The 13,304-nt window shown below is 45.8% G+C and overlaps 1 non-coding gene and 1 pseudogene across 1 annotated transcript; one reads left to right on the forward strand and one right to left on the reverse strand.

Moving 5' to 3' along the window:
- The window catches only part of LOC137317445 (zinc finger protein 271-like), a 433,617-nt pseudogene that overhangs the window by 44,965 nt on the left and 375,348 nt on the right, over window positions 1–13,304 (reverse strand).
- On the forward strand, window positions 4,292–4,363 carry trnag-ucc (transfer RNA glycine (anticodon UCC)). The gene has a single exon. It is a non-coding gene; the product is annotated as a tRNA-Gly (tRNA).

Genomic DNA, 13,304 nt, shown 5'->3' on the forward strand with positions numbered 1-13,304 from the left:
GTCCCGAAGCGATGAGCTGCTGTAACGAGGCTGCTCTTTGCTCCCTTCCCCCGGGGGCCGTGATCTCTCCATTCCCGGCTGTTTTAAACCATCTTCTTCCACTCACTGAGGGAATGGCGCCCACAATTCCCAATCCAAAAATCGATGGCAACTTTCCCCAATTGGAATTTTTCCGAGTCTGAGCAAAGGAAGTGGGTCTGGGGGAAAGGTCAGAGGGAATGGGGTCCACAGGCAGTGCAGGAACAGGCACCAGAATGGGAAACAGATGGGATTCCACCAGTGCCTAACGCTGGAATCCAGACTGACTTTACAATCTCCAACTATTAAACTAGATGTTTCCATCCCTGCTGTTTCTCTCGGGGTCTTTTGATGGTAAACAGCCTTTCAGAGATAAAGTGAGCGGCTGTGAAATCAGCCAATGGATTCCCTTCATTAATGGCCCCTATAATGTGTGACTGAGAGAGGATTTCTCAAACCAATCCTGGAGAAACATGGGAGGAAAGTGGGAGTCGGTGTATTTGCTGGGACCGTGTAGGGTTAATATCAGGCAGCAACAGTCGCAGATTAATTTAACCGGAGTGAAACTGTAGGTCACTGAGAGTAATATCGAACAGCCCTGAGCTGTAAAACTGCAGATAGTACAACAGGCATTAGAGGGTTAAATGTGACCCATTGTTTCTGTCCCTCTCTGTACTGTCCCTGAGTGTGGGATTAATAGTGTTTCTGACCCTTGTACAATGTCAGTGAGAGATGAGATTGCATCTTCTGTCTCTCCAACGTGATCTTTCTAGATCAAACGGCACTTTCCCGGTCAGTCTGGAACTAATACTGTTAACGTCTGTCTGTCACTGTGTCTCACCGCTCTCTCTGTCTTTCTCACCGTGTCTGCCTCCCTCTCTCTCTCTCTGGTGCTGTATATGAAGGTGGATACTGCCATTGAGCGTGATTTGGACACAGATCGGAAGTGTAAGACTGATACTCTCTCTCTCTCTCTATTGCTGGACATGAAAGTGGGATACTGTCTGATATAAAATAGAGAAAATGAGATATCCGGGCCGGGCCTCACTGTAACTGGGGATGTGTTCGGCTCCAGTCCCAGTTCATGGTCATAATCTTTACACAGATTCAGGGCGAGAGTCTCTGTGAGCCGGTAACACTGGTGGAGAAACTCCGCGTCATAACTCAAACCCCAACACATGGGATTCTCCAAATAAACTGGAATAATGTGTTTGTAAAACGCTGGGAGGGGATGTGTGGGGAGATAGAACAGGGAAACAGACTGAAATGGAGGAGCCGAGTTGACTTGTTATCGAATGGACTGTATTTAGGCAGGAATATTAACGATTTCTCATTGTAACGGGGCATATTTGAAAGCTTCGGGTTTTGGGAATCCTTCAATATGAAGCCCGGGTCTGTCAGGGTTTGTGCGGAGCGCTGAGGTTCGGTTTTATTATCGATAAACGGTTTGAAACTGTCGGATGGAGAGAACTGGAGGTGGAGCTGGAAGATCAGAGGCCGATCTCCGCTCTGTCACTCTGACTGTCTCCTCCCCTCCCGATTTCTCTGTTTAATCCCCCATATGGAACCAAAGCGGGTCGGTGGACTCTAAACATCGTTTACTCCTTAACAGGACGAAAGTCGAGTAATGTTCCTGATCTCCTGGGCACCAGGCAATTCACTGTTATTTGTTTCTGTACAGAGTTACATTTCAGTGATTCCCCAGTGGTTTGATGCGTTATGTAAATAATCAAACTAAATAGAACAGAAACGGAGCGAAATGCTGAATTCCACAGATGCAGAAATGTTAGTCGAGCAGTTCTGGTGATTCTTTATGAGCCCAGCATGGCAAGTATTTGAAATAAATACAAGAAATCTGGTGATGTGTGGGCTGCGGTCTATAAGTCACCGTTTAAAGTCCCGGACTGTGGTCACTGCCCCCACTCCAGTCCCATTAATACCTCATCTCGTCCACAACGAGACAAAAGCAGCTCAGAGCCACACTGGTAGCATGATATCAGCGTCTCCCTTCAGACAGTAACCAGCCCTTTCACAGATACAGTGGGTGGCTCTGAAAAGAGCCTTTACATCGAGTTACATTGAAACTACAGCACAGAAACAGGCCATTCGGCCCAACTAGTCTATGCCGGCGTTTATGCTGCTCATGAGCCTTCTCCTTCCTTACTTCAGCTCACCCCATCGGTATATCCTTCTGTTCCTTTCTCCCTCATGTGCTGATCTATCTTCCCCTTAAATGCCCCTATGTTATTTGCCTCAGCTACTCCTCGTCGTTGCAAGTTCCACATTCTAACCACTCTCTGGGTAAAGCAATTTCTCCTGAATTCCCTATTTGATTTATTAGCGACTATTTTATATTGATTACCTGAAGTTTTGGACTCCCCACAAGTGGAAACATTTTCTCTACATCTATCCTAACAAACCCGATCATTTTCTTAAAAACCTCGATCAGATCAACCCTCAGCCTTCTCTTTTCCAGTGAAACGAGACCCAGTCTGTTCAGTCTTTCCTGATAAGAATATCCTCTCATTTCTGGTATCATCCTTGTGAATCTTGTCTGCACCTTCTCCAATGCCCCTATGTCTATAATATGGAGACGAGACCAGTTCGCAGTATTCCAAGTCTGGTCTAAACAAGGTTCTATACAAGTTTAACATAACTTCTTTGCTTTTCAACTCTATCCCTCTAGAAATGAATCCTAGTGTTTGATTTGTCTTTTTATGACCTGATTAACCTGGGTCGCTACTTTTAGTAATTTGTGTATCTGTACCACTAGATCCCTTTGCTCCTCTATCCCGTTTAGACTCTTATTATCCAAGCAGTGTGTGACCTCCTGATTCTTCATTCTGCAAGTTTATTAATGCCCTCTTGCATTTTGATGCATTCTTCCTTTGTATTAACTAAATCCCCCAAGTTGGTGTCGTCCACAAATTTTGGAATTGTACTTCCGATTCCCGAATCCAAATCGTTAATGTAAATTGTGAAGAACAGTGGTCCCAGCAACTGGAACTCCACTTCCCACCTTTTGCCATTCTGAGTAGCGACCCTTAACCTCTATTCTTGGCTTTCAGTTTTGTCGCCAACTTACTATCCATTCTGCCACCTGACCCTGACTCCACGTTCTCTGAAGTTAGCTATGAGTCTACAATGTGGTACATTTTAGAAGACCTTCGGATAATCCAAATATATCACATCTACTGCATTAAACTTGTCGACACTTTCTGTTCCTTCTTCAAAGATTTCAATAAGGTTGGTCCTGTCCTTTGGGTTATCAGATTAAGCCTTGGACGGTTTACTTGCTCTTGGAGCTCACAATGCTGGTTTTCTTCGGCAGCAGCACCGCCTGGATATCAGACAACACCCTGAGCGATGGTCACCCGTCCCAGCAGCTTGTTGAGCTCCTCGTCGTTGCGGATGGCCAGCTGCAGGTGTCTGGGGATGATGCGGGTCTTCTTGTTTGTCCTGGGCCGTGTTGCCGGGCAGCTCGAGGATTTCAGCCGTCAGATATTCGATGCACAGCAGCCAGATAGACCGGAGCTCCGGCACCCACACGTTCAGCATAGTTCCCCTTTCGCAGGAGCCTGTGAACACGGGTAACAGGGAACTGCAGTCCACCCCGGGATGAGCGAATCTTGGCCTTGGACCGAGCTTTACCGCCGGTTTTTCCTCTTCCAGACATTTCCACAATCTCACCAACACTTTCACAAAGAATGAAGAAATCCTCCCGCACTCGCCCTTCTTCTACCTTCTGGAGGAGTACAGTGGGGGCACTTGTGATGTGTCTCTCTCAGAGTGTTTACACTGCCCGCTCACCCTCACTGATATTCTATCTTTGAACTGCTGTAATATTGTCCTTTAGTAATATTGCTGATCCTCCTCCTTTCCCTATTTCCCTGTCCTTTCTAAAGATCTTACAGACTTGAATATTAAGCTGCCATTCCTGCCCAGTTGGTAGTCAGGTCTCTGTAATGATTTAATGGAATTATTTAACTTTACTCAATGGCTGATGTGAGCTGTGGTAAAATGTATTTCCAGCTGGTCAAGTATTGCAGGTATCGACTGTCTCTTCAGTCCGATATCAGGTGAAGAATGACTGGCTGGTGTGGAATTTCCATTGATTGGGGGTTGGCGAAATCGACTGGGCGGAAACAGGAACTGCAACAGAGCGAGAAAGGATCCGTCAGAAACCAGTGAAAATGAAGAACAAAATCCAACAGCCTGCAGTGTCTGTTCAGGGTCTGATGTTTGGGAACTATTTTATTGTTGATTATTTTCAGCGATGGTGGTATAGTGGTGAGCATAGCTGCCTTCCAAGCAGTTGATCCGGGTTCGATTCCTGGCCATCGCAATTAAGTGTTTTTATTAGTTTATTTCCATCAGAAACTCTTAAGTTTACAATCGAATTTGATGCAGTTCAGTTGGAAATTGTTTCCAAGACAGAATCGAGTGTAATTGCAGTAAAATGTTATCAACCTTCATTTCTTTTCCCTATCGAAGGAAAAGAGGAAAACATGCTGGAAATATTGAGTTACCAAGGGTCCAATGAGAGTGAGGAAGGGAAATGATGTTTTAGCCTTTATTGTCAGGGTGTTGGAATATAAGAGTAAGGAGGTCTTGCTGCAATTGTGGTATGAGGAAATATTGCGTTAAATTGGCCAATATTCGGTGGAGTTTAGAAGAATGAGAGGTGATCGCATTGAAATGTATAAAATTCTTAGACGGCTTGACAGGGTAGATGCTGAGAGTCTGATTCCCCTGGCTGGAGAGTCAAGAACTAGAGCTCATCGTCTCAAGATAAGGAATCGGCCATTTTGGACCGACATGAGGAAACATTTCTTCACTCAAGGGATTGTGACTCTTTGGAATTCTCTACACCCCAGAGGGCTGTGGATGATCAGTCGTTGAGTTATATTGAAAGCTGAGATCGATAGATTTTTGGACTCTTGGGGAATCAAGGGATATGGGGATGGGGCAGGAAAGTGGACTTGAGATCGAAGATCAGCCATGATCTTATTGAATGGTGGAGCAGGCTCGATGAGCCATATGGCCTATTCTGCTCCTATTTCTTATGTTCTTATGTAAAGAGCTTTATTTCCAAGTGTGCTGACGACAATAATTTAGGTAGTACAGTAAACATTGTAGATGGGAGCAGAAATTTGCAAAGGGACATTGATAGATTACGTGAGTGGGTGAAACTGTGGCAGATGGAGTTCAACTTGAGGAAGTGTGAGGTCATCCCTTTGGTCCATAAAACGATAGATCAGTTTATTTTCTAAATGGCAAGAAGCTGGGAACTGTGGGGGAGGAGAGCAATTTAGGGTTCCAAGTTCAGAAATCACTAAAAGTGATCACTAAATCACAAAAAAAATGTTAAAAAGGAGATTAAATTTTGATCTTTATCTCAAGGGAATTGGAATAAAAAGTAGTGGAAGTTCTGTCACCGTTATACAGAGCTCTGTTTAGGCAGCATTTAGAGTTCAGTGCTCAGTTCTGGGCACCGCTCTCTCTATAATTGCTTGGAATGAGAAGAGTTTTTTCATTAAAGGAAGCTGACTGAACTGCAGGGTTTTTGAAGAGTTACGCTCAGAAATGGGAGCGGAGCTCATTTACTGCTTCACATTGTTACAACACATTGAGGAGAACAGCATCAATGAAGATAAAGGGAATGAAATGAAATGTGTCACACAGTTACATCTCGCTGCTCTGTCTGACCATTTTAGTCGCTACTTCCCTGCAGAGGGATTTGAAAATTTGAAGGAAAAGCATTGGGTGAAAGATCCTTTTGCTTTCGAAAATCCTGAATCAATAATGAGGCTAAACTTGATGCCTGAGCAAGAAAACGAGCCGGTGCGACTCACCTTTGAGCACACTGAAAACAGGCCACAAGTCATTCAGTTTGTCATCTTTTTGGATCAGTGCTTTCAAAGAATATCCTCTGTTATGATTACTGCTCTGTTGTTGCTGCCGTTCCCAACAACCTACATGTGCGAACTGGGATTTTCGACTTTGAAAAGGTTAAAAACAAGAGAAAGAAACTCAACAGCGCACCTGATATGCGAGAAGCACTTTAATCCAGTGATCCAGATTGGAACGAGATCATGACCAACTGACAGACCCACCCCTCACATTAAGTAAGTGAAACTCAACCTGATCTTCTTCTACTGTATTTATACTGTATTTAAAATGTTTTTCAAGCAACATCGATGTCTCATTTTAGTTATTACTTGAAGTGAAGTGAAGAGCGAGCATGGACTGACCTTTATTGGGATTTGATGAAAACTCCAGTCTGAAATTATTATTGTTTGGGGTCCCTGGGGGACGTGTTTTTCTTCCATTGTGTCACGAGAAAAATAGTTTGAGAAACTCTGTTCTACATTGTACGGTCAATGTCTGTTCATCAAAACCGCTCTGAATTCCTCAGTCTGTGTTTCCAGAAACGGTTCTGTGGGCGACGCGCGCAATGGAACTCTGACCCACAATCTGCGACTAATGGCGACCGGAGGGCCCACAATCCACCGCGCCCCAGAAAACCCTCTATCTCTCCAAGGCGCTGATTTCTCCAGCCAGCGGCCCTTGCCGCGCCTGCGCATTGCGCCCCTTCGAATGGAGATAGACCGTATTCTACCGCGCGCGGCATTCTGGGTAATGTCAGCCGTCATTGTAATCCCCACTTGCTGATAATTCTCTGATGGGGTTTGGAAGGGAGAGGTTTATCCAATCAAAAGCAAAATAATGCGGAAGCTGGAAATGTGAAATATAAAGAGAAAATGCTGGAAAGCAAGTGAGGCAGCGTCTGTGGAGAAAGAAACAGAGTTAACGCTTCAGGTTAGAGTTAAGATTTCGTCAGAACTGGAAGAAGTTAAAGATTTAACAGTTTTTAAGCAAGTAGAGAGCCAGGGAAAGGTGGGGGGAGGGAAAGAAGAAAAGGGAAGGTCTGTGATAGGGTGGAGGGCAGGAGTGATAAAGCGACAAAAGGGATGATGGTGCACGGGGAGGAGGGTGGTAATGGGTCAAGTAAAGAAACAAAAGATGGGTCGAGAGGAGCTTTAAATGGTTCCAGTCAGTTAGATGTGTAAAAGAGACTGTGAACCGAAAGAAGCGCTTTTGAAGCTGAGAGAGAGGGTCATGCTGTGTAACCGGGCGCAAACACTCACCCACAGCCCAAACAAAATTTATTTCCCACTTGGCGTGAAACAACCATCCATGTTATTTGATTTTAATTAGTTTTTGTCTCTAAATTGTATCATCTTTCTCCGATTGTATTTCCCAACTCAGATTCAAGGCCTCCAAACCAACCCAAATGTTGGAGATGGTGCGATGGGTTTAGATTTCAGCAGAGAAAGGAGGGTGAGTGTGTGGGACGGGGATTTACAGTCTGGGGGAATGAGCAGGAAGAATGTTCCATAGAAACTAGATTTGCCTGTTCTGAATTTCTATCATGTATTCACAATGAGGAGTTTTGTTATCTACTTTTACAGGTTCTTACAAGGGGAAGATTTGCAGACAGGAAACTCGGACCAATCATCACATCAAGATCTGACTGTCACTCAATTCACCAGCACCTGAAGATCATCGGCCTTTGAACATAGAAGGAGAAATGTTCATCGGTTCTGTCTGTGGGAAAAGATTTCAAACATCAGTGTAACTGGAAAAGCACCGAGACACACACACCCGAGTGAGAGTGTTCCAGTGCACTGACTGTGGAAAGAGCTTTAACCAGTTACACAGTATGAAAACACATCACACCATTCACAGCGGGGAGAAACCAGACACGTGTTCTCTGTGTGGACGAGGCTTCAACTGATCGTCCAACCTGAAGAGACACAAGGACACGCGCACCATGGAGAAACCGTGGAAATGTAGGGACTGTGGGAAGGGATTCAGTTACCCATCCCAGCTGGAAACTCATCGACGCAGACACACTGGGGAGAGGCCGTTCACCTGCTCCGTGTGTGGGAAGGGATTCACTCAGTCATCCCACCTGCTGAGACATCAGCGAGTTCGCACTGGGGAGAGGCCGTTCACCTGCTCCGTGTGTGGGACGGGATTCACTCAGTCATCACACCTGCTGAGTCACCAGCGAGTTCACACTGGGGAGAGGCCATTCACCTGCTCCGTGTATGGGAAGGAATTCACTTGTTCATCCGGCCTCATTGACCATCAACGTGTTCACACTGATAAGAGATGTTCCAAATATTTTGACTGTGACAATAATTTTAAAAGCAGAAATGAGCTGCTGAAACACCAACGCACTCACACTGGGGAGAGGCCGTTCACCTGCACTGAGTGTGGGAAGGGATTCACTCAGTCATCCAACCTGCTCACACACCAACGTATTCACACTGGGGAGAGGCCGTTTACCTGCACTGTCTATGGGGAGGGATTCACTTAGTCATCCCATCTGCTGAGAAACCAGCGAGTTCACACTGGGGACAGGCCGTTCACCTGCTCCGTGTGTGGGAAGGGATTCACTCAGTCATCCCACCTCATTGAACATCAACTTGTTCACATTGATAAGAGACTTTTTAAATATTCTGACTGTGAGAAGAGCTTTAAAAGAAAAAGTGATCTGCTGACACACCAACGTACTCACAATGGGGAGAGGCCGTTCACCTGCTCCGTGTGTGGGAAGAGATTCACTCGATCATCCCACTTGCTGAGACACCAGCGAGTTCAAACTGGGGAGAGGCCGTTCACCTGCTCCGTGTGTGGGAAGAGATTCACTCAGTCATCCAGCTTACTGATACACCAACGAACTCACACTTCAGGGAGGCCATTCACCTTCTACGTGTGTGGGAAGGGATTCGCTCAGTCATCCCACCTCATTGAACATCGAATTGTTCACACAAATAAGAGACTCTTTAAACGTTCTGTCTGTGAGAAGAACTTTAAAAGCACTGGGGATCTGCTGAGACACGAACGTATTCACACTGGGGAGAGGCCGTTCACCTGCTCCGTGTGTGGGAAGGGATTTACTCGGTCATCCCACCTGCTGAGTCACCAGCGGGTTCACTTGTGACTGCAGGGGTTGGATTCTTCTGTTATTGCTGATGTTAATCACATCCAGGACTGAACCATGTTCATTCTGACAGTTGGGAGTTGTTTCTGATGTTTATAACCCCAATAACTGGGCAGGAGTTTAATATTCTGTACAATTGTCAAATAAATCAGCTTTCTTTTAAACACGATGTTTCTAGTCCTTGATATCTCGATGATAAGACAAGCTGATCGAGGAATTATAATGAAGTGAATGGAATCCATCTTAGAACTGAGTTCCTCCACCATTTTAAAAGATGGATTTACAACATGTCCAAATCTGACAGGACAGAAAATTCTATTATATCACAGGGTCCACTTCAATCAGCCTGAGCAGATTTCCACTACCCTTGTCTGAAAAAGAGCTTCCTGATTTCAATCCTAGACAATGTAGCTGTAAATTTAAGGTTATGTTCTCTTGTTCTGGATTCCCCAACCAGAGAATCCATTAATCATTTTAAATATCTGGATCAAATCATCCCTCAACCTTTTAAACTCAAGTGAATGCAAACCAAGGTTATGCAACCGGTCCTCATAAATGAACCCTTCAAGTCCCAGTATCATTCTGGTGAATCTGCACTGTCTCCCCTCCAAGGCCAATATATCCTTGGTGAGGATCAGTACTCCAGATGGGCTCTGACCGAGGCTCTGTAGAACTGAAGCATAACTTCCTTCCCTTTGTATTCCAGCCCTCGAGATAAAGGCCATTAGTCTGTGATTGCTTTTTGTATCTGTGCACTAGCCTTTAGTGATTTGTGTACATGGACACCCAAATCCCTTTGCTCCTCCACCATTCCCAGTCTCTCACATTAAGAAAATACTCCAATGTTTCCTTTTTATATCCAAATTGAATGATCTCACACTTCCCCACATTGAACTCCACCTGCCACAGTTTGCTCATTCACTTAAACTGTCCCTTTGTAACTTCCTGCTCCAATCTACACCACTGACTGTGCCTCATAAGTTAGTGTCATCTGGAAACTTGGACCTATAACTCTCTATTCCTTCATCCACGTTATTGATAAATATGGCGAAAAGATGAGGCCGCAGTACTGATCCCTGGGGACACCACTTGTCATATCCCGCCAACCAAAAAACTTCCCCTTTATCCCTACTCTTTTCTCCGGCCTCCCAACAATTTCTAACCCGAGTCACAAGGTCCCTTTCATTTTAATTATTCTATTAATCTCTTGTGCTGAAACATATCAAATGCCTTCTGTATGTCCATATAGACAACATCCAGAGACACTCCCCTGTCCACCTTGTTAGTGACCTCAAAAAATTCAACTAGATTAGTCAGACATGACCTGCCCTTCACAAATACAAGTTGACTCTATTTGGCCAACTCATTTTGTCTCTCATGATAGATTTCAGTAAGTTGCCCACAACCGACGTTAAAATGACAGGTCTGTATTTTCCTGATTTCTCCCTCCCTCCTTTCTTAAATAACGGAGTGACACTTTCAACATTCATATCCAAAGGCACAATTCCTGAGTCGAGAGAGCTTTGGGAAATTATGACTAATGCAAATGTAATTTCCCCACCCGTTTCCTTTAATACTCTGGGGTGGAAACCGTCAGGTCCTGGAGATTTCATTCTTTGATTGCAGTTATTTATTTATCTGACTGTGTATAACAGGACTGAGTGTCCCAGCACTGAGTGTGTATATCAAGACTGAGTGTCCCAGCACTGACTGTGTGTATAAGAAGACTGAGTGTCCCAGCACTGAATGTGTGTATAACAGGACTGAGTGTCCCAGCACTGACTGTGTGTACAACAGGACTGAGTGTCCCAGCACCGACTGTGTGTATAACAGGTCTGTGTGTCCCAGCACTGACTGTGTGTATAACAGGACTGAGTGTCCCAGCACTGACTGTGTGTATAACAGGACTGAGTGTCCCAGCACCGACTATGTGTACAACAGGACTGAGTGTCCCAGCACCGACTGTGTGCATAACAGGTCTGTGTGTCCCAGCACTGACTGTGTGTATAACAGGACTGAGTGTCCCAGCACTGACTGTGTGTATAACAGGAATGAATATCCCAGCACTGACTCTGTATGTAACAGGACTGAGTGTCCCAGCACTGACTGTGTGTATAAGAAGACTGAGTGTCCCAGCACTGACTGTGTGTATAACAGGACTGAGTGTCCCAGCACTGACCGTGTGTATAACAGGACTGATTGCCCCAGCACTGACTGTGTGTTTTACAGGACTGAGTGTCCCAGCACTGACCGTGTGTATAACAGGACTGACTGTCCCAGCACTGACTGTGTGTATAACAGGACTGAGTGTCCCAGCACTGACCGTGTGTATAACAGGACTGACTGTCCCAGCACTGACTGTGTGTATAACAGGACTGAGTGTCCCAGCACTGACCGTGTGTATAACAGGACTGACTGTCCCAGCACTGTCTGTTTGTATAACAGGACTGAGTGTCCCAGCACTGACCGTGTGTATAACAGGACTGATTGTCCCAGCACTGACTGTGTGTATAACTGGACTGAGTGTCCCAGCACTGTCTGTGTGTATAACAGACGAGTCCCAGCACTGACTGTGTATATAACAGGACTGAGTGCCCCAGCACTGACTGTGTGTATAACAGGACTGAGTGTCCCTGCACTGACTGTGTGTATAACAGGACTGACTCTCCCAGCACTGACTGTGTATATAACGGGACTGAGTGTCCCAGCACTGATTGTGTGTATAACAGGACTGAGTGACACAGCACTGTCTGTGTGTATAACAGGACTGAGTGTCCCAGTATTGACTCTGTGTATAACAGACTCATTGTCCCAGCACTGACTCTGTATGTTACAGGACTGAGTGTCCCAGCACTGTCTGTGTTTGTAACAGGACTGACTGTCCCAGCACTGACTGTGTGTATAACAGGACTGAGTGTCCCAGCACTGACTGTGTGTATAACAGACTCATTGTCCCAGCACTGACTCTGTATATAACAGGACTGAGTGTCCCAGCACTGACTGTGTGTATAACAGGACTGACTGTCCCAGCACTGACTCTGTGTCTAACATACTCAGTGTCCCAGCACTGACCGTGTGTATAACAGGACTGATTGTCCCAGCACTGACTGTGTGTTTTACAGGACTGAGTGTCCCAGCACTGACCGTGTGTATAACAGGACTGATTGTCCCAGCACTGACTGTGTGTTTTACAGGACTGAGTGTCCCAGCACTGACTGTGTGTATAACAGGACTGAGTGTCCCAGCACTGACCGTGTGTATAACAGGACTGATTGTCCCAGCACTGACTGTGTATTTCACAGGACTGAGTGTCCCAGCACTGACCGTGTGTATAACAGGACTGACTGTCCCAGCACTGACTGTGTGTATAACAGGACTGAGTGTCCCAGCACTGACCGTGTGTATAACAGGACTGATTGTCCCAGCACTGACTGTGTGTTTTACAGGACTGAGTGTCCCAGCACTGACTGTGTGTATAACAGGACTGAGTGTCCCAGCACCGACCGTGTGTATAACAGGACTGATTGTCCCAGCACTGACTGTGTGTTTTACAGGACTGAGTGTCCCAGCACTGACCGTGTGTATAACAGGACTGACTGTCCCAGCACTGACTGTGTGTATAACAGGACTGAGTGTCCCAGCACTGACCGTGTGTATAACAGGACTGACTGTCCCAACACTGACTGTGTGTATAACAGGACTGACTGTCCCAGCACTGACTGTGTGTATAACAGGACTGAGTGTCCCAGCACTGACCGTGTGTATAACAGGACTGATTGTCCCAGCACTGACTGTGTGTTTTACAGGACTGAGTGTCCCAGCACTGACCGTGTGTATAACAGGACTGACTGTCCCAGCACTGACTGTGTGTATAACAGGACTGAGTGTCCCAGCACTGACCGTGTGTACAACAGGACTGACTGTCCCAGCACTGTCTGTTTGTATAACAGGACTGAGTGTCCCAGCACTGACCGTGTTTATAACAGGACTGATTGTCCCAGCACTGACTGTGTGTTTTACAGGACTGAGTGTCCGAGCACTGAGCGGAGGGTGCACATTGGCTGCAGGAGGAAATATATGGGTGGGGTAGAATCCATGACAGGGTGGCGAGACATGGGGTTGTCGGTGGAGATAAAATCGGTTGGAGGAGGGTACAGAGATCGGGAGAGGCAGAGGGTCATGGAGGGATTTGAACATGAGGATTGTTGGGCTGGATGAGTTTACAGAGATAGGGAGGAGTTGAGGGCCATGGAGGGATTTGAACACGAGG

Source organism: Heptranchias perlo, unplaced genomic scaffold (genome assembly GCF_035084215.1).
Source record: "Heptranchias perlo isolate sHepPer1 unplaced genomic scaffold, sHepPer1.hap1 HAP1_SCAFFOLD_62, whole genome shotgun sequence".
NCBI lineage: Eukaryota > Metazoa > Chordata > Chondrichthyes > Hexanchiformes > Hexanchidae > Heptranchias > Heptranchias perlo.